Here is a 22500-nt window from a genome sequence, read left to right on the forward strand (position 1 = left end):
GCAGCCAAATATTCATAGTTGTAATCGAATGTACAAAAAGAAGAGTTTAAGGAAATAAAATTGTAATTGTATTTCAGGTTATGATATTACCAATACCAGTTATTAAAGTAGTTTTAAAGACAAAGGGTGTGTCTGTACTACAGTAAAACCTATCATAAACACAACTCCTCAACTTACCACACACACACGCATACACACACACACACATCACAAACAAGTTGCATAAAAGTCAACGACTTAGTAATCTTAACCAGTGCCTCATACATCATTTGCCAAAGATTTGTTCTCCACTTACGGTCGTTGATTGGTTTCAACCTGTTTCTAATATGGTTGCGATACGTTGCCAGCGTGTGTTTACGACTGTTTTGCCGTAGTGTGGACGCACAGTAAAAAAATATAGTTGTTTACCATGTCCATTAAACCCGTTACGTCACCTTTAATATGAGCAAATAGGAGAACAATCGAAGATGTAAACAGTGTCTCAAGCAAGCACGATAATACAATAATATATCCGTGAAGAACTGACTTGCAGAGAGGCCGCATGACACACATGCATGTTATTGATTACAGAGAGAGAGAGAGAGAGAGAGAGAGAGAGAGAGAGAGAGAGAGAGACAGTCATTTCGAGACGTAAACGGAAGCACTTTGATCTCGCTCAAGGTTTCATCGAATTTGGAACGTGACCCTGAAAGATTTTAACTCCTTTCAGCCAAGGCGACATGCAATAACAAGGGCACAAGCAAATGTTATTCAGTTTTGAAATCTTAATTGATATCCACCAGAATCCAAGGAAAACCATTAGGCTAAACGTGTTCTTTTTTCCTTGAATAACGAATGCTTATAATCAACTAAATTAGGTCTGTTCACTTCCGGGTAGGTTACAAATTTTCTTTTGGTGAAAAGCTACATTGAACAAATCTCCCTATTTACAGCAAATGAACACCATTTTCTCAGCTTTTTGTCTACATTCCTTACAGGCCTTAGAGAATGTACAAACACCAATAAAATCATTAGATTTGCTCTATTCACTTTCAGGTAGGTCATAAACACCCTCCATTGAAAGTCTACTACAACCAAGGAATGCCATTTGCTGAATTTAATTTTTGAATCTTTTTTAGAAAAAACCATAATGCATCTGATAATGCTAGTAATATTAAGATATATACAGTATATACTAGCTGACAACCCGGCGCTGCCCGGGAAAACTCTGAATGACAACCATTAAACTATCTCTCTCTCTCTCTCACTTTTTCCCTCTTTCTCCTCCCTAACACCCATTCTGCTCTCTCTCTCTCTCTCTCTCTCTCTCTCTCTCTCTCTCTCTCTCTCTCTCTCCTGACTCTTTCCCTCTTTCTTCTCCATAACACCCCTCTACTCTCTCTCTCTCTCTCTCTCTCTCTCTCTCTCTCTCTCTCTCTCTCTCTCTCTCTCTCTCTCCCCCCTCACCATCCCTGTCTCTTTCCTTCTTTCTTCTCCCTAACACCCCTTCCACTCTCTCTCTGACTTCCTCTCCCTCTTACACCCTACCTCTCTCTCTCTCTCTCACTCATCTCCCTTCCCTCTTTCTTTCTCTCACTCTCTCCTTCTATCTCTCTCTTTCTCTCCAACCCTCTCTGTCTCTTTCCCTATTTCTTTTCCCTAACACTCCCTCTACTCTCTCTGTCTCTCTCTCTCACTTCCTCTCCTTCTCATTCTCTTTCTGTCAACCCTTCCCAACCCCCACCCCCTTTGCCACCACTGATGTCTTAACCCCACAGTATTCTTTTCCAGATAGGTAGTCATATTTATACCGAAATTAGGTATGATAAATTCGTAAAGATACTAAGTCTACGGGCATAACCAACCCCGTTTCACTGGCAGAACCAGTCCCGTTTCAGGAAAGCCCTTCGACCCCCAACCTGCTTTGGCGCCCTTTGGTGCTAGTGATGTCTTAACCCCACAGTGTTCTTTTCGAGATAGTAAGTCATATGTGTACCAAGTTTGGTTGAAATTGCTCAATGCGTTTCAGAGTGTATGTGGAACATACATACACACACATACCTACATACATTCATTTATATATATATATATATATATATATATATATATATATATATATATATATATATATATATATATATATATATATATGTGTGTGTGTGTGTGTGTGTGTGTGTGTATAGATATCCATAGATTCACAGCACTAGTTCCATTGCTATCCAAGTATTTTGATCTCATCAAGGAAGAAGGCTGCATCTTGGGCTTCTAAATAGTAGTCCATAGCATAGTGGGAACACAAGTGGGGTTTGAGTTTACAAATCAGGCAGACAATCAGATGGTCCCAGGCCGGGTAAATGCAGGACATGAGGCAACAATAATTTCAAGTGACAGTTGGCGGCTTCAGCCATATTCACCAGTGCTACATGGACAAAGGCGTTGTCCAAAGGGAGTAGCCAGCCAGCACACTGCTTTTCTCTTCATTTCATCGATTTCACTGTTTGGATTTCTAACTATCAATTCTAAACTTTTTTTTGAGCAGTCTATGATAACACTTACAGAATCCAAAAGCAGAAAGGTCATCACCTTGCTGGAAAATGCTTTTGAATGGGCTTTGTTTTTGAGACAACAATACAAGTTTCCACTATCTATGTTTAATTTAGACTCAAATTGGGAAATCTACAGTATGTGTTATCCTGGGTTACTAGTCTACTTAGTGTCTGAACTAGCCTCGAGCGAGTCAAAAGTATCTTGGAAGTTTCCACTCTCTTCAGCTTGTGTTCTGGTATCGGCAACATGAGATCCATCTTTCAGATAGCTTGACTGCCTACAGTATACAGTATCAGTTGATAATCCATGCATTAATCTGGACCGGTGTTCGTGGCCTCAGCCTTCAGTTGGGAAGCCAAATATCTATCGTCCAAAAAGCATATGATGAACGGCAACGTCTGTCATCCAAGAACCAGGTGATGAACTACCTCAGACTGTTCTCCAGTGGTTGATGTTTTAGGACACTCCAGCCAGAGCCCATCATCTGTGATGTTCCTAACACATTTAAAATCAGTTGCCCTCTTCTTGATGTGGGATAGAAAGGGGGTTTTCAGCTAGTCTGCTGCACTTATCTTCACGATTTTCTTCTGTGGTCATATCCTTCTTTGGAAAATTTTCAGTCACAACGTGTCCTTCTCTTCTGTCCATTTTCAGACTTCGCTTGCACCAAGGGACATTCATTACAGGCAAGTAACAAGGTCTTTGAGTATAGCAGGTTATGCAGACCCGCAAAGAAAAAAAACTTGGTAACTACTGTTCTCTCTGAGCTAGACACACGCACATACATGCATATATATATATATATATATATATATATATATATATATATATATATATATATATATATATATATATATATATATATATATATATATATATATGTGTGTGTGTGTGTATGCATATATACCCATATGATTCTAACAGCAATTATGTATGTGTTATTTATTACACATCTGGCTTTTTTTAACTAAGAATAATTTAAGCATACTAATAAGAAAATAACCGGAAAGAGCAACAAAACTAAACCAAAGCGACGTGAAAATGATTAAAACTTTAATTCTAAAGAAATTAAACAAATAATCAAAATAACGTTCCATCTAGCATGGTATAATTAAAGGGATCAGGCGAACCTGGGAGGTATTATCAATATCCAACACTCACTGTTTTATCTATGCGAGATTCATCAAGAGTAGGGACAATTTCATTTATGCCTTAGGGATGGATATATATCGCCCGATCATTCTGGAGGGGAGTCAAGCTTTCTCTCCCTCTCTCTCTCTCTCTCTCTCTCTGTTACGTATACGCAATCATCCTCTGAAAACAGAATATTTCAGTCTTTCGCAATTTCTCTCTCATACTCGAACAAGCATCTATTCTCTGTCTCTCTCTCACTCTCTCTCTCTCTCTCTCTCTCTCTCTCTCTCTCTCTCTCTCTCTCTCCTCGACTACGAAATCTTTAAATCCATAGATAAGGGTATAAACACAAACTCTATCCTTTCGAACATATAATACGATTACTTCGTGATAGAAACAGTCATTAATTTCAGATTTACTCCTAATACTTACTGACCATTATGGGAATATGATGTAGAGTAGAGGAATATCCTGAAACTCTACGTGTGTAATCCCCGTTCTATATAAAACCATTTTAAAATGCCTTAAATAGCTTAATGAACAGGTGAAGTTACAATCATTTGTTCCTAATACCAACGCTTATTAATTCGAAATAGTCTAACAGGTAACTTGTAAGAAAACTGTGACAATATATATATACATATATATATATATATATATATATATAATATATATATATATATATATATATATATATATATATATATATATATATATATATATATATATATATATATATATTGTGTGTGTGTGTAGTTCCTCGTTGGACAAGTCGGTAGAGTTCTCGGCTAGCAATCTGCTAGGCCCGAGTTCGAGTCTCCGGCCGGCCAACGAAGAATTAGAGGAATTTATTTCTGGTTATAGAAATTCATTTCTCGGTATAATGTGGTTCGGATTCCACAATAAGCTGTAGGTCCCGTTGCTAGGTAATGGGTATATTACACATTGAGAAACTTACTTTTCCTCGATGTTTTTATATTGGAGTAACGATAGAAAACTGACTGGCTTAGGGCATGCAGATGATGCTGTCTTAGTCATCCAACCTCTAAAATATTTGCAAAATTTGCTTAGAGGGATGTATCATATCTCTTCCGAGATGAGCTTTACGATGACTCTAACGAAAGCAGAAAAAATGTGGAAAAAGTATACACAGATAGATGAAATAACACAAGATGGAAAAAGAATAATGAGGTTGATTCTTTCCAAATACCTAGGAGCAATGATATCTAGAAAGATTCTCTTGACATGGAATTTAGTGAAAGAAAATACAACGCAATTCAAACAGTGGGTAGGCTGAATAAAATCCGGAAATCAAAGGGACTGAATTTTCATATGAAAGTGAGGTGTATTCTTCTAATGGGACTTGTATTGTTAAAAGGACTTGAATCATGGCATGACAGTGGAAAATATCTAAAAAAAAATTTTCCATTTAATAACTATATATGGAGGCAGATGGCAGCATAAAGCGAAAATTAATAAAATAAAGGAAATTCCGGAATTTCCACATGCGGAGCATTGACGGGGAGATAAAGATGGCTTGGACATGTCCTTCTGCACCAACCCGGGGATAACAGTGCGTGTATTGTTAACAAGGCTTCTGCGGGAACAAGGCAAGCTGGAAGACCCAGACCTACATAGACGACAGCTGTGAGACGGTGGCTGTGGACAAATGGATATTTATGGAAGTGAAAGCTCACGAAAGACTTGAGTTATGGAATTTCAGAGAGGCTGTTTACGTCGCACTGCCTTGGAGGTATGATGATGATGATGATAATGATGAGATAAACAAATTCCACTAATGTTCGAGAAACATTGTAATAAGGAAATTTTTCTTATACATAATAACCAATGGGTTCGGATGCTGCCAGTGCCATCTCATTCTCAGGAAATTATTTCCAAGCAACAATTCCAATTAATAACTAAACTACGATTTGATACTATACATAAAGCTTAATGGTCTAAACCGTTCAATTGACTTCATTATGCTCTCATCAACTTTCACTACACTCCTTTGTGTATTATAATCACATCAGCTTTCTTTATCACGACTTCAAAACTTTACTTGATTATCGTTAATGTTTTCCCAAATTATCCCTAATGAAATTTGCAGTTTGCTAAAATAGATATACAATTTAAACGAACAGCAATACAAAGAAAGGGATAGATACGATTTTATTACCACTGATATTAGATATGCACATGAGGGGCTGACAACCTCTTCCGGAAAGACTGACATTATATATATATATATATATATATATATATATATATATATATATATATATATATATATATATATATATATATATATATATATATATATCACTGTCTATAAATAACGGAAATATCTCTTTCAAAGATAATTTTTCTAGTACAAGCTGCCCGAGTATTCAACTGGAGGAAGGAGCTTAATATGGAATCATTTCGAGGGGAGTTAATGAGGCAACTCAGCTGCTACTTCATCATACAGTCAAATCAGTCTCCTTCCATTCTCTAGAACACTTGATGTAGCATCCTTTTTTAATCCCAGTAAGGTGTAAGTTAGATATTTCGAACTAAAAAGGTATTTGAGAAAAAATCAGGGCAGCTCATTCACTCTCAGCTTTTGAATTTCCTCTATACCAAACGATGAAACAATTCCAAAGAACGGTCCGGATAACGATCTGTCGAACGCCATCCTTTATATGTTACATGTAACTGGGATTGTTACCCTGGTTCAAGAAAGATGGGCGACACCTGTTCGAACTCCAACATCGGAATGAAAGTAAAGCACAGTTACAGCGACTTCAGTGAAACACTCTAATGATTTCAGCTTTTCATGACTGGAAACAACCTATTTTCCTAGTTCGTTTCCTCTCACCAGGAACGATGTATTGTTTACTGCCAGTATTGCAATGAAGGGGGTTTCCACAAGAATACTATCTGTGTAGTTATTACTTTGGAAAGGGAAACTCAAGAATGACAGTCACTTGCAATTTCTTGGATGCAGTCCTTTGTATTTAGCTTACAAGAGCTGTTGGAGTTATAAGTTTCTGTTTTTCAGAAACAAGCACACACACACACATATATATATATATATATATATATATATATATATATATATATATATATATATATATATATATATATATATAATATATATATATATAATGTACGTGTTTGTGTCTCAGTGTGTGTGTGTGTGTGTGAGACGTGTGTATGAGTAAGCTTGAGCTTACACTCTACGAATATGCCACAAAATACTAATGCTTATGAAAGAGATTATGCAAAACCTACGGACATCGTCCCAACATTAACTTCTTATCATTCAAGCGCAAAGATGTTAAAAGGTCCCGAGAAAGATTCTTGCCACATTTTTCCTTTTATCTCGCTTGCCCAAAAAGGCAGGGCCTGTCGTCGGCACGTTTACATTGCCCTGGAATACTTTTCCTCGCTTGAATTTCGGATTCCCAAATAGTCGTTTGGATGATGCATCGTCATTATTTTGTTACTTTGATTAATACTGACCACGACTGTCTGAGTTTAGCACCATTGTCACCATGTTCACGAAATAGGAATTAGTGACAGTGTGACAAATAATAGGGCGATAGATGAGAGTTTTTATCTTTGGATGGAAAAACCCGGGAAAGAAGAAGACGAAGAAAAAGAGGAGGAGGAAGAGGGAAAGGCCAGGAAATTTAGCGACAAAGGGAGAGGACGAGAAGGAACGAGATAAGTTTCAGAAAGAGAAAAATGCAAAAAAAAAAAAAATGGTAAACGAGAAACAGGGAGGGTTAGGAACATTTATTGACAAGGAAAAGAAGAAAAGGAGGAAAAATGGGCTGATGACCGATTAGGCATTAAAAGAAAATGTAAAAAATATAAATGAGCATCAAAAATTGAAAAAGTAAGGATGAGGAGTGCAAAGGTAAAGAAATAGCAATAAAGACTGGAAATCGAGTGAAAAAAAAAACATGATTTACTGACAATGAGCTGATAATGAAATTGCAGCCAAGACCTTGCCGCTCTTATATCATCCAAGGTTAAAAAAAAACACACAAAAAAAATAGATGAACAGATAAACTATAAAAAGATTAAACGAAATAAAATGAAGTGAGATATTAAAAAACTCTACTCGACCCAGTTCAAGAATTCTCCCAAATAAAGCATCTCAAAGGGAGTAATTTATTTCTTCTTTTCATCCTGAGAGAAAGGCTCTTGTCAATATCTGAGAATAGTGATTCCTGGCGTCCTTCTTCGCCTCAATTTCCTCTTATTTACCTGACGACGGTTTCCTTTCACGTTTTCTGCCTTCCCCTATTTGGGTACCACGATCACCTTTGAAGTACAACTATGGAAAAAATAACGAAGTAAAAAATTAAACGCGGGAATTTTGAGTCAGGTCTCACTTTTTAGATTCCTGTAAAAGAAAACTATTGAGATGGCTTTGTCCGTCCATCCGCACTTTTTCTGTCCGCCCGCACATCTTAAAAACTACCGAGGCTAGAAGGCTACAAATTAGTATGTTGATCATCCACCCTCCAATCATCAAACATACCAAACTGCAGCCCTCTAGCCTCGGTAGTTTTTATTTTATTTACGGTTAAAGTTAGCCATGATAGCAGTGCCAACCACACAAGTTACCACCAGCTCGTGGCTGAAAGTTTCATGGGCCACTGCTGAGAGTTTTATGGGTCGTGGGTAAGAGTTTCGTACAGAATTATATACTGTACAGAAAACTCGATTGTGCCGAAGAAACTTCGGCGCAATTTTCACTTGTTATTTTCACAGCGAAATGGGTGAAACCAAGTAAGATGTAAATATGAGTGTGTGTGTGTGTGTGTGTGTATGTATATATATATATATATATATATATATATATATATATATATATATATATATATATATATATATATATATATATATATATATATATATATATATATATATATAAATTACACAATTATGCATATTGAGATACCAAACAAAAATAAACAGATGTGTTAGTTAATTAATCTAATTTAGTTTAAAAGCAAGTTACATATTTTTTCCTACGGTTAACAGAACAACATTTGAGCTTTCCCCTACTTCTAGTGATGTAATTTTTCAGGTCTCTTATTGACACATTTTCTACCTTGAATAATATCAATTGTTTCATACAAATCGCTTGCATCAACACGGCAGCACGCCAAACCTTTCAAACTGTGTCACCTTGTAATATATTCAATGGTTCGAACAATCAAATAATTGACTAGACTGTTTTCACAAAGACAAACCGTCAACTCTCCTCTTTCATAACATTTATTTCAAGACAACTGGGCCGTATGGAACAGGTAAAAATGGTTACTGAATCAACCACGTCCCCTTGTTGTGTTATAATTTGGTGAAAAGATTCAGTAACGAATGAGATCTTTCCATAGCTGTAAATTGTTGTATTATTATTAATATCAAGGTTTTCTAAGCCTGCATTAATGATCCTGAGATATTTATGCCTATGACCATTCGTCATGAAGAAATAGCAGCTTTTTTGTTTAGGGGTTTCCATTTACTTATAGGAATTACAATATTTTGAAATCCTCAAACTATAGATGTCACAATGTAAGGTGCAAACAACTCTCTCTATCCAACAGTCACGAACAATTTAAGCCAATAAATTAGTTTATTACGTAATATTGAGAAAAGTCAAAGACGAAATACTGATGAATTGTCCCGAAATACAAATTGATCCTAAATCGGACCGAGCAGCGCAGGAGTAGAAGTGAATTATTGAAGGCCAAGATCCTACAGGAGGCGTTTGGCAGACTAATGATGGTTCTCAGAGGGCGCAGGTGTGCCAGGGAGGCCTTTGTTAATTGTAAGAGATTGAACTGTCAAAGGGAACAGTTTCCCAACTGATGTGCATCAGGAAACCCAGAGGTCGAGAGGAAGCCTTCGTAAGTGGACGGAATTGAAAGGGTAATGGATGCTCTGGAGTAGTCTACTGATGACTCTGATATAGCGTTTACGGGGACAGCAGCATCTCCGATCCTTCCCCTCTCTCTCTCTCTCTCTCTCTCTCTCTCTCTCTCTCTCTCTCTCTCTCTCTCTTAGGAAAGTAGGGCACTATCGTGGGTATAATTAAGCAAGATACAAAGTAGTTTTTGGTTAAATTGTTTTGCAATTATCCATCTTTATACAGCTATTATGTTTCAATACATAGCTCAGATTTTTCATGAATAATCGACATCCCTGGAGAACGAGAGGTATAAAAACCGTGTAGCGTGTGAGTATCGGAGGTGCAAGATTTAGAAAGAACGCGCAGTAGAAAGTAATAATTAATTCATGAGAGAAGATTAAATGGAGCATTATATTTAAGATGCTTTAGTGTGCTATCAACATGACCTACTTATTAAAGGTATATTATACAGATTGTCGACTCAACGAGTAAGTTTGTAAGGTAAGAAAGCCGGTTATGTCTTTCAATAAACTCCCCTTTACAGAGGAAGCGAATTTTGCGTCTGCTAACTAATTTCCTAATTCGTGAATGAATTAAGCGTAAACTTCTGTATTATAACGATTGTTCTTTCGCCGATAATAATGAATATTCATGATAAGAAGACGTGACTAAATTATCCACAATAATCTAATTTTATGACGTTGAAAAGAAACAGAAGTTTTAACGTCACTCTAACACCTTCACTATTATTAGTCTCTCTCTCTCTCTCTCTTTCTCTCTCTCTCTCTCTCTCTCTCTCTCTCTCTCTCTCTCTCTCTCTCTCTCTCTCTCTCTCTCTCTAATAACCGTTTTTCTCTCACTTTCCTTCCGAGGGTTCAACCTAAGACACTGCTCTCCTGTGGCAGAGATTGAAGCTTTCTCCGACGTAAAGAAGATATTAAAAATAAGATTCAGTCAGTTTGGCTATCGTTGGGTTTTCACTAGCCAGGACCTTAAAATATCAATTGTCTAAAGCAAAAAGATATATTTATATATGCATATTTAGAAAATTATATACAAAATTATACACACACACTTTACACACACACACACACATATATATATATATATATATATATATATATATATATATATATATATATATATATATATATATGTGTGTGTGTGTGTGTGTGTGTGTGTGTGTGTCTGCGTGCGTGGTTTTCTGGCAAAGAGATATACTTTCAGTTGGTACAATTTAGTCAATGGATACATAAAAGTTACTTAAACAAAAGACAGACTGAATGGGATGTGGACACCAAACAGATTGAAACTGCATACGAGAATGAGACTGAATATTATTCTTGTACAATTTGTATTGCTTTCCGGTCATGAATCATGGCATGACAATGATATAACACTTGCCCATATCTTGTAAGTATAACAACGTATGGTTCAGCAAATACAAACTTAAAGATACCCATACACATCATATATACACACATAAATAAATAAATAGATAAATATACATATAATATAAATATATATATATATATATATATATATATATATATATATATATATATATATATATATATATATATATATATATATATTACTACAAAGGGACACCCTTCCCAAGCTAACTCTCCTGCCTAGCTTCACAGAGGGAAATAAAATAATATATAAACCTTGATGCTTGTAAGAAAAATAACGTAAAACAAAAAACTGTTTTAATCTTTTCGAAGACGCAGTCGTTTTTCATCATACTGTTGACTGAGAGGAAGGCTATGGAAAACAATTGCCCTTCTTAATCTCTAACTTATCGCTCCCTAGACACTCCTCAATCTCCTTTTCTTTGGACCCGTGATTGCCTGAATACCTGTTTCCAGGAACGAAGCTGTTTGGAGACAAATCACTGCTGTAGGCTAGGATGAGCCGGTGGAGAAGATTTACTCGAAGTGAAAGTTCAAGGGCCCTTAGCAACTGACCATGCGGCCCTTGCCCGGCCATGTGGTGACCAGGTCAAGGAAAGCATGCCAACAATATGTGGGAGCAATCATAAAAAATGGAGAGCCAAGAGAGAGTGGGAAGTTAATCTTCCAAAGGTCATAAAAGGAGCCACGCGATATGAAGACAGACAGAGGCATCTTGGCTGTGGCACCCGAAAGCAGCTTCCCCTTGACAACCCCCTCCTTCTGGGCCATGTCCCCGACACGTTGCTTTCCTGCTCAAGCCCAAGTGTTCCTACCAGTGAAAGCCCCCCTAAATTCCTCCTCCATTCTCATCTACGGCGAAGACAAGTCTCCAACAAGGGTAACATAACTTGATCAGAGTTATTTCTTAATCAGTCACGAACTTATTTTTTTACTGATTTTTCCATTTCATTTCAAAGTGCAAATTTCCATGCTAGACCTGACTTCATTATTTCAATGCATTAATTTACCTGCAAGTGTTTCAGTATCCTAAATCGAGATACTTTGGCACCTTCCGTGCACTTCTTGACTTTTCCTTTGAGCATGCTGTTTCTTCCCGTCACGTAAACTTGTGCAATCTCCATTGCAGACGAAGATGCTTGCTGTGGAATCTTCCCTTTGATTGTGCCCTGCTTGCCGTGGTCCCAGGCCATTGAACTCTAAAGTGCCACTGAAGTGGATTTCTCTGATACCTTTCAATTGTTGTTTGTTAACATGAATTTGTTATTTAGCAATACTCTGTTTCCCTGCCTAAATTAATCCCCGTTCTTCTGATTTTGTTGTTAATGTAAATATAAGTGAATTTAAAGTGAACCTAAGTGTTTATCTAGAACTTCCCCCTATTGAGTAAAAGCCTTCAGCTCCTCTTCTTTTCTGTTATGGTTACCTGATCCCAAAGTAGTAGTCAGATATATCCAATTCCCATGGTAAGTGAAGTATTCTCTTGGAAAAACATGAAGGTAAATTCCTGCTCAGAATCCAAGCTCCTGCACAGGCAAAAGCATGATATATATATATATATATATATATATATATATATATATATATATATATATATATATATATATATATATATATATATATATATATATATATATATATATATATATATACATATACAGTATATATATATATATATAATATATATATATATATATATATATATATATATATATATATATATATATATAACCATAAAACAATTGCTTTCTAGGTTCCGTCTTTGACAGAATTTTAAGGAAACTTCTCAACAATGATTTTACTAATACAACAAAATATTATACGTTTCCTAACATGAAAATTTATGCTACCTTTCCATTCTTATCCGACGACAGCTTTCGCCAGCAATTTATGAAAATAATCCATAAACACATTGGTGCCACAGATTTCAAACTAATCCTCCAAAATCACAAAACATAGGCTCTCTTTTCGACGGAAGGATCTGCTACCTCTTCTGATGCTGTTCAGCGTTGTGTATGTGTGCAACTGTCCTAGGTGTAACCTCGGTAAATATATAGGATCCCCGACGATTCTTCAGAGTGAGGGCCGACTCCCACCATGGGGTAAGCCATATCACGATGTAAGAAGATACATCTTGAGCCATAGAACAGGCTGCCAACTGTCGAGACCCGAATACTCTAATATAAGAATATATTCCAAGAAATGTGAAATAAGCATCAACTACGAACATTTTTAAATTATAGGTACAGCGAGCAAACAGCAAGGACAGCCAATTCTTGAGTCTAAAAATCAAACAACTGATCCCTTCCCTCGATTGCCAAACTATCTGTTCCTTGCCTGACACCCCACCCCGTTTTTTTTTTTTTTTTTGTTACCTCTGGATTTTTTTTTTTAATTTTATTCCCAGTGTCTTTTTCAACTCTGTTCACCACAGGTTAGGAGTTTTTTTTTTACTTTTTATTGTCTTTTTTTGAGGCAGTTGTTTTTACAAGTGTGATTTTTTAGCGCAGTGTGAATGTATTTGGGGGTGTTTCGTGTTTTTATTATTCTGAGAATTTTTTTTATAACTTTTAACTTTCGGCTATTATTGTGAATCTTAAGAGTTAATGTTGTCAATTTTCTATAATAAAACCCGTAATGGTCGATATGGTATTACGAAACGTAGGGGATAAACTGTCTGTTATCAACTTGGGATTACCTGTCCTCATCTCATGAAGAATATCTATCTACTACCTATCTATCTATCTAGCTATCTATGTATCTATATGTGTGTGTGTGTACCAGTATCAATATATTGAAAAGACAGCCAGTTTAAAGAGGATTCGTATGTATCGCTTTAAAAGAGCAACTTCCCCAGAAATCAGCTGCTGGTTCATTATACTGTTTAACAACAGTCTATATCCATCCTTTACAAAACCTGATATAGCATCCTTATGATATTCCAATTAGGTATATTTTGAACGATACAGGTAGTTGAGAAAAAATAGGCGTAGGTCATTAACTCTCAGCTTTGGAATTTCCTTGATATAAAACGGTAAAACTATTCTAAAGGAAGATCCACATCGTGACATGGCTAACGCCATCCTTTTCATAGGTTCTAAGCAACTGGGATTGTTACCGGTATCAAAAAAGATGGGCGACGACACCTGCTCGAACTCCAATCTCGGAATCAAGGTTTGCAGTGGAACACAGATACAATGAATTTAGCTTCTCTTCTTTGAAAGCGTTCGATTTTTATATACTCCTCTCACCGAAGGGTGGAATGTTTACAGCCACAAGTACAATGACGGGTATTAAACGAAAATACTGCAGTGTCATTATTTCTTGAGAACGAGAACCGCTTACATGTACATAACAAGCATCTGCAATTGGCTTACAAAATCTTCGTTGTTTGGAGCCTCGTTCTTCGGAATTACCTCTCTCTCTCTCTCTCTCTCTCTCTCTCTCTCTCTCTCTCTCTCTCTCTCTCTCTCTCTCTCTCAATATATATATATATATATATATATATATATATATATATATATATATATATATATATATATATATATGTGTGTGTGTGTGTGTGTGTGTGTGTGTGTGTGTGTGTGTAAGTTGATGTGCATACTTCATAAATATTCCATAATATAACGCCTCCAAAATTATTATGCAAGACCAACGGACGTTGTCCCAACATTAACCTCGGCTTTTGTCTTTCAAGCGCTGAGATGTTAATAGATCCCAAGCAAGATTCTGGTCGTAATTTTTCATTTACCTCGTTTACGAAAAAGGCCGGATCTGCCGTCGGCACGGTTACATTATCTTGGAAGGTTTTTCTTCCGTGGAGGATCTTCCTAATATGGCTTGCCACTTCGAGTAATATTGACTCTAATATTTGAACTTACCGACTCACTGTCGCCATGTTAACGGAATGAGGAATAGTGATGAAAGTGCGAAAAATAGTATGACAAGATTGTAACGCAAAGTTTTATCTTTGGTTGGGAAAACTGTAGTAAGAAGAAGAAGAAAAAGAAGCTGTAGTAAGAAGAAGAAGAAAAAGAAGAAGAAGAAGATAAGAGATATGACAGGAAAATGAGCGAAAAAGGAGAGGACGAGAAAGAATGGGAAAGTTCTGACGACAATAAGAAAAAAAAGCAAAACAAAAGGAGAAACAGGGAGTTTATAAACATTACTTGACATAAGGAATACGAGGAAAACAAAAGGAAAACTGAGGCAATGACAGAGTAAGCACTGAATGGGAAAAAATAAATCACAAAGAGCATAAAGAAGCGGGAAAATGAAGATGAGGATTCGAAAAGGAAAAGAAACTCCAATAAAAGGGAACAGAAATTGTCTGGGAAGAAGAAAACAGATGATTATTTCGATGAAGATGTGCTGAACATGAAACTGCATCCAAGGCTTAGCAACGAAAATCACCTGTTTCATAATATTCACTCACTCATAATTAGACCCAAGTGAATACCATTTGAAACTTGTTTTTTTGCATTACTTTCTCGTTTATAATATTTTTAGGCGTTCGAACAATCAAATGGTGAAAGAGATGGTTTCCATAACGACATATTGGCAACTCTCCTCTGTCAAACAAATTTTATTTATAGCTAACTCGGAGGCGTGGAAAATACTCCAAAGAGTTTCTGCCCTCGTCGAGATATAAATTTTGTTGAAACAACTCAATAATGGACGGAATCGTTTCCTTAACAACAAACTAGTATACTGTCGTCGATTCAAAAATTTTCCAGGAATGAATAAAAGATCACAAAGCAATATGAAAATTAAATTCGCTCTACAGTGATGAAAGTTATACATATGGCTAAAAACCAAAGTATGAGTTTGCTTTTCTTTACGGATATTACAATATTTTGACACTCTCAACCAACAGAAATAAACGTTAGGAGCGTAACAGACAACCTCAAATCTTGATTACAACTGCATCTATTCCGGCGATGAGCTCATGTTGAGTTTTATATTTTACTGGGTAGAGCCCTTTTCTCAAATACTATCGATTAATTTATGCATTTGAATCCTACCGTCGTCTAAAATTAAGGGCCACGCGGAGATTTGCCAAAAAGTATTTGCTTTCTAAGGAGAGTATTTTCGACTCTGAACTCCGTAGTAGCACGAGCAATAGTTATGAACACTGCATCATCAGTTATGGGCACTCATGATGGCATTCATAACTTGAGTTCTAATGGCTGCTACGCAGCTTGTTTCCGGGTCTACATGAGGCGCTGTTACCGGAATGACGTTATTGAGCTTAACTGGGCTCTCCTGACCTGTTGCTGTAATATGCGTTTATTGCACGCCTCGCTACCTCCAGCGATTTGTTCTTAACATGATCATTTTACTAGACAATGAAAAAATAAAGTTTTATGTAATATATTTACATAAATATGCACAAATATATAAATACATAGGCTACATTCTAATATAATATATATATATATATATATATATATATATATATATATATATATATATATATATACATATATATATATGTATATGTGTATGTATATATATATATATATATATATATATATATATATATATATATATATATATATATATATATATATATATATATAGACAGACAGACAGATAGATAGATAGATAGTTATACAAATGTTTAAGCTCTCTTTAACAAATTATTTCTCGATCCTTATCTATTAGCTCTCTCTCTCTCTCTCTCTCTCTCTCTCTCTCTCTCTCTCTCTCTCTCTCTCTCTCTCTCTCATCAATATACACACACATATATATATATATATATATATATATATATATACATATATATATATAGAATCTACTGGTCACTTTTACCAGATACATATGTAATTGTAATAGCCACAATGCCCTCTTAATTTCTCGAATTCTTCGTGCTTTCTTGGGTAGTGACAAGCATATCCAAAATAGCGCGAAGAATTCTAGAAGTTAAGAGGGCATTGTAATATTACAATTACACACACACACACACACACACACACATATATATATATATATATATATATATATATATATATATATATATATATATATATGTATGTATGTATGCATGTTATAATGACTTTTGTCAAATACACCGTAACATTTTGATATTCACAAACCTTAATCTACAAATGTCGTTTAATATTAACCTCGGAATAAACACCTAAGGGTAATTTATAAGTGACAAGCGATCCACTGCCAGGTAAATTCGAGCCCCCGGATGGTTGGGGAACGACGACCTTTCAATGACACTGCGAATGAGCGAATTTGGTGTTGAACAACATTTGTAGCTTAAGGCTAGTGAATGTTTGTGCATACATACACCCCGCCACACAGACACACACACACCCTTGTATATATATATATATTTAAATTGTTTGTGTGTGTATGTATGTGTGTATATATATATGTGTGTGTGTGTGTTTGTGTGCGTTTGTGTAGCGGGGGATTGATTTAGGTGTCAGCTATCTTGGAAATGTGTGTTAAAATCTTGGTTGCGGAATAAAATATATATATTTTCCCTTATACATTTATTTAGTCTCTTAAAAAAAGTTTAAATATTCTTCCACCTGTTATCCTGGGAAGGGTAACGGCTGAGACTTTATTTTAGGCACTTGACTTATTCTATAAGTCTGCGACTTGGACTTAGAATTTTCACTTATTCTCCGGCCACTCTAAAATTTTATAAGTTCACTAATCAATCTGAAGGCTGGCTACCGTCAATTATCGTCACTCTGCAAAATTCTCAACACACCTCCCTCTCGGTGCCCGAATTCTAAACTCCCCTCTCTTTCAGGAGTTCCTATACGTAATGGTCTCTCTGAGCGTTTGAATCGTGGCCATCTATAGTATTATTTTCCAAGTTTCAATTCTATGGGCTCCCTTTCCATTAACATTAATGTTCACTTTCTCTTTACAATTAAATCTATGGTTCGTTGCAGATTTCAATGGCGACAAGATGTCGGAGGGCCATCTGCCTCGGGGAGGCTCTCATGGCGCTCTTATTTCGATTAGCTTCTCACCTCTCTTAATTCATTTACTAAAAACGCTGATCATTATTCTCTATGGGCGCCAGACGTTCGGCTCTGGCACCTGTGATCGCTCAATTCGTTATCGTTCTTTTCTGTTTTCTCTCTGTCTCTGTTTTATCGGTATTCTCTGTTATGCCCTTTTGCGTTATCAGTTCTATTACACACACACACACACACACACACACACACATATATATATATATATATATATATATATATATATATATATATATATAAATGACTGGATTACAAATGTATATATAAATATATATATATATATATATATATATATATATATATATATATATATATATATATATATATATATATATATATATATATATATATATATATATATATATATATATATATATATATATATTTATATATACATATATATATTATATATTTATATATGTGTGTGTACTATTTGAGCATATTTTCTCTCTTATACAGTTCCTACTGCAGTCCATGGCATTACTTGCAGAGAATACGTTTTTATCTGGACTTTGAATCAGTCAATACTTCTTTTTTTTTCTCGTCAGGCAAGCTTCTCAAGAATAAGGAAAAATCATTTACTTTTTTTCCATTTATTTTTTACAGTCGATAGACCGTTTCTCCACCTCTCGGCGGCGTTTACAGGACTGGATTATAAATTGATCCAAATTGTTTATGTCAGTTTGTTATCCCGTCCGGAAGATGCCGCCGAGTAGTCCGTCGACTATAACAAGTAAATGGAATGAAACCTGAGCAAGTTTTTTTTTATTCCTGATAAAGTTTACCTGACGAGAAAAAGAAGAATCGACTGATTAAAAGCCTAGATAAAAAGGAGGTCTCTGCAAACAATGACACTAACTTCAATACGAATATATATATGTAACAACCGTTTGGAAACAGATAAAAATATTCCGTGTAGGAATATTACGTAACGCTGCCTTAGCGATCTACCTTCAGGAACGGCATGGTGTTTCGACCCTTCTCTCTCTCTCTCTCTCTGAACACCCAACCCACGCAGATCTCTCTCTCTCTCTCTCTCTCGCGGCACTCGCTTCGTCTCGCGCATTCCACATTAAAGAAATGAAATGGGTCATCTAAGGAAACGCAATCTTTCCTACAAAAATAGATTTATTATTTAAAGCAACCCAACAAGTAATGAATAAACAAAGCGAAGATTAAAATGCATCATAAATGAAATTGTCAAGTAAGAATAATCTAATCCTGACTAAAAAGTCTCATCACGGCTAATGGCCTGTAAATCCAAAAATTCTCACATATTCCATTATAGACTTTGTAAAGTCTAGTCTCAAGTCTCCCACATAAAATAATAGACATTGCAAAGGTTTGCGTCTGTCTTTCTCTATGATCACACCAACATGATGACATCATGTTCTCTCACTATATTCTCATCACACCACCACCACCACCACCGACATCTGTCGAAAAAATTAAACACAAATAATAACCTCCCAAAAAATATGCAAGTCCAAAAACATAATAATGAAAAACCTAAAATGCATGAGTAAATACTGGAAAAACAGAACACAATAAAATAAAATATTGAAATGGTAAAATGCTACATCCACTTCCCACACAAGTTCAAAAATGTCTTGAAACATGGTAAAAAACCATAAGTTCACACTTCACACAGAAAAACGAAGAGTCTGAACTGTACCTTATTCTGCCAATTCTAAGAGCTTGCAACACTCAAAGATAATGTCTTCACGATCTCGCTCTAGCTCCGCTAATGAACGATCGAACTAATTTTTGGGCAGAATTAGACACAAAATCTAGATTTCTAACGCACGAACTCATGTACGCACATACCAACCCGGTCATATGACTCGGCCAATATTGTGTGTTCATCACATTAACTGCAGATGTAACGAAGTATTTGCTGAATGCAACGATTCTGCAAGTGACGGCTTCGCGACAGTACCGTCTCACAACCAAGATTCCTTCATCACATCTCTACTCCTGACAATGTTAAAGTGGCCATATTTTTCTGAAATATATATATACATATATATATATATATATATATATATATATATATATATATATATATATATATATATATATATATATATATATATATATATATATATATATATATATGTACACAATGTAGGTTTGTGTGTGTGTGTGAGTACGAGATGTGTGTATGAGGAAGTTTAAACTTATTCTTTATTAATATGCTATAAAATACATGAACTTTCAAAAAAATTGCAAGACCTTCGTCCCATTAACATCGGCTTATTATTCAAATAAACAAAATATTAATAGGTCCCCCCCCCAAAATTCTGGTCTTAACTTTTCCTTTATCGCGTTTACCCCCAAAATAACTGGGCCTGGCGACAGCACGTTTACATTGCTCTATTATATTTTTACTCACTGGAATTTAGGCTTGTTAAACGGTCGTTTGGCTGATGTATCGTCTTTATTTTGCTAGTTCGGGTAATACTAAGTACCACTGAGTTTAGAAGCACTGTCGGCACTTAACAAAACAGATAATACCGCCAAAAGTGTGAAAAATAATATGACGAAAGATTCCAAGCCAAAGTTTCATCTTTGATTGGAAAAACCATAGCAAAATGAAAAGAAGAGAGAAACGATATAAAAATAAGGGTAAAAGGGAGAGGACGAGAAAGAACAGGATAAACTTCAGGCGCTGATAAATAAAATAGGCAAAACAAAGTAAATGAGATACAGGGAGAGTTCTGGAACGTTAACTGACATGGAAAAGGAGGAAAACGAGAGGAAAAATGAGATAGTGATCCAGTCACAACGGTCGTGAAGGATTAAGAAACCATATGCAGTCATCTGTGGAGACAGTAGCTCTGGTAATTCTAGTTTTGCAGAGTACTTGCTTCGTTATGAGGACACGGAAACGGTTATCAGTTTCAAAACACGTACATCGGTCCCGGATAAAAGAGGAGGGTTTGATACTGGGCTAGATTAGCAGTCCTGTGGAAGGAAGTGCCATCAGTGCATCTCACGTGGTGTGAATTATGTGCCCAATATGAAAGGAATGAGAAAGAATCTGACTAAACTAGAGACAATTTGGCAGACAATAGGCCCAGACCCAGCCTCTAGACAATAGGAAAAGTGTTTATTATGTCATACCTTTAAACCTTTGTCATGTTTTCTTGTCTGTCTGCAAGCGTTCTTATGGATGAAATATTCTTGCAACAAACACACACAAACATTATCATTGCCGAATTGTTCATGGAGGGAGGGAATAGTTTTTTTTTTAATATAAAGGAAATTAGAAGTTCTAGAGATTTTCAGTGAGGACCATACAATTAAAAAAAAAACAATAGATTCCTTTTAAAATCTATGCCATGTGGAACTGTTCTTTATAACTTGCCTTCGCAATCCAGGAGAGAAACAGAAAGCAGTCATTCAAGTGAGGAGAAAAATTTTTTTTTGACAGAGAAACGACAGACAGTTCCTTTTTAGAGGAGGGACAAAGGAAATGCAATGCAAAAAGAAAGTGGAGTAGGTTTTGGAAGCCTTTTGAAAACTATGGATAACCCAGAATTTACGACAAACTTGCTCTGAAAGGAACAGGCGTTGGCAATCTTTAAGAATGATTAAGGAAAGGCACTTATAAGTTTTCTGTTTTATATAGTGGTGCACACAGTAAAATGTGTATGACTTTCACCATGCTAATGGATTGATAATAGAAAGTGATTCACTGATGAGGAACGACCCTTACAGACTCCGAAGTTGTAGTTGAGAAATGTAATTCTGTTTTACTGATAGTCCTTTCGCCATTTCAGTGATATATTTTATAGACGGACATATGGTATGGTTTTGCCCATGGGACCTTAGGCCAAAGAAAAATTATTTTGCAGAACAGACATATCAACGACCAATAATAAAGGGACCTTTCATTTACGGACAAGGGTCATCAACCGCCCAAGAACCACAATGAACGCAATGCGAACACCCAAAAAATAGTAATATCCCAGAGGGTAATTTTGGGTCTCTCTCAAATTATGGGAACATCAACCTACAAATGACATGGTAAAGACACTGCCCATTTCAACCAACTGTTCTCTCATATCCCTCACCTGATGTTATGGTAAATAATAGTTGTATGATGTTCATCAATCACAAATCCTCCCTGATGAATTGTCATTAAAGTGATAGACGATTTCATTATGGCCTAATTGCTTATATTAACTGGGGATTATGTTAATGAATATTGCATATGGTCGGCAAGTTGATTAATAGGTGTATGGGATGGTGGATGGAACACCAGGAAAGGGTTAGGATTGGACTAAATAGAATCTCTCTCTCTCTCTCTCTCTCTCTCTCTCTACGGGATATACCTTGAAATATGTTCTTCTTCCTCCTCCACCATCCCCACCCTCCGTCTTTTTATGACTGCTGTCCAAAGGAAGCAGCCAGAGGTCTTGTAAATAAGAAAGGTTGCGATTTCCTCTCATGTAATCGTAACTGCCAACTCTAACAGCAGTTATCGCTGCTTTTCAGT

The sequence above is a fragment of the Macrobrachium rosenbergii genome, chromosome 17 (genome assembly GCF_040412425.1).
Source record: "Macrobrachium rosenbergii isolate ZJJX-2024 chromosome 17, ASM4041242v1, whole genome shotgun sequence".
Lineage (NCBI taxonomy): Eukaryota > Metazoa > Arthropoda > Malacostraca > Decapoda > Palaemonidae > Macrobrachium > Macrobrachium rosenbergii.